This window comes from Nipponia nippon, unplaced genomic scaffold (assembly GCF_047370975.1).
Source record: "Nipponia nippon isolate SJK-2023a ecotype South Korea unplaced genomic scaffold, ASM4737097v1 scaffold_18, whole genome shotgun sequence".
Taxonomy (NCBI): Eukaryota; Metazoa; Chordata; class Aves; order Pelecaniformes; family Threskiornithidae; genus Nipponia; species Nipponia nippon.
Genome location: NW_028262334.1, coordinates 3,792,428 through 3,793,525, shown reverse-complemented (window position 1 = coordinate 3,793,525; position 1,098 = coordinate 3,792,428).

The window sequence follows — 1,098 nt, the reverse complement described above, 5'->3', positions numbered from 1 at the left end:
CGCTGCGCCGCGCCCGCGCACGAGGGCGCCCCCTGGCGGCCGCGCCCGGCCCCGCCCGCGGGCAGGTGGGAGCGGGGCCCGGCCCCGCACCGCGGCCCGGAGCCGGCAGCCGGGAGCCGGGCGAAGCGGCCCGGCCCTCCCGTCCCGCTGCCCCCGCCGTGCGGACGGCACCGAGGCGCTTCCCTGCTGCACGGAGCGCCAGCCGCGAGGCGGGAAAGGCGGCGGACTCGGTGTTCGTTCCCGCTCTACCGTGCCTCCCCATTTCCTATTCTGCGCCCTGTTCCTACAACAGCCCCCTTCTCCACCCTTCCCTAAATGAACCCCGCAACTACACACGCGACACATTGCAGAGACTCGGAGCTTCGTTCCTACCCGCTTCTCGGTCTTCCCTTCAGAAAAGTCAAGCAGCAGGGAGGACAGCCACCCCTGCGGAAAGCAGGCCGTCGCTGAACGGCAGCTTTGTTTTCTTGAATAATAACTCAATCCGAGAACACAATAGCCAAGGCACTCCCTGGAGTATTTGCAATGCTTCCAAAAATAAGGCAGCTGAGCTTGATGCGGCTTGAGTTTCGATAAAAGCGCCTGAGCGTGGCAGATAATAGTCAGTCTGTAAGTCACTTAGTGCCTGAAATAAATTAACCCCAATATTCCCCTTCTTCCCGTTCCATAAATCCAAGGCAGCCCTGACACAAAATCCTGGGACTCGGTGGATCCTTGCTGCATCGCTTGAGCTCCGTTTTCAAACCGTCAGTGGAGCATTTTAAATTCACAAGGGGATTCAGTGCGTTCATCCACTAACGCTGAACATATTTAAACCGGAAAGCACAGCTCGCGTTAGGAAGCCGCACTGATTTCTCTAGGGTTCAACCTGCGGTATAGCTGCTGGACAGCTTCGGGGTGAGCACCATCGTATTGCTCTCGGTGGCTTTTTCGGGGGAATTTTTGTCACACTCACAGCAGCAGATCTTGAGGATGGAGCCTGGAGAGTTTCTCTGCAGGCAGAGGAATCAAATGCGCTTTAAAGGCTCGTGGAAACTTGAAAAAAACCCGAGGAGCAGAGATTCCTTCTGTGGGTAATGCTTGCGGGCGGGGAGGGAA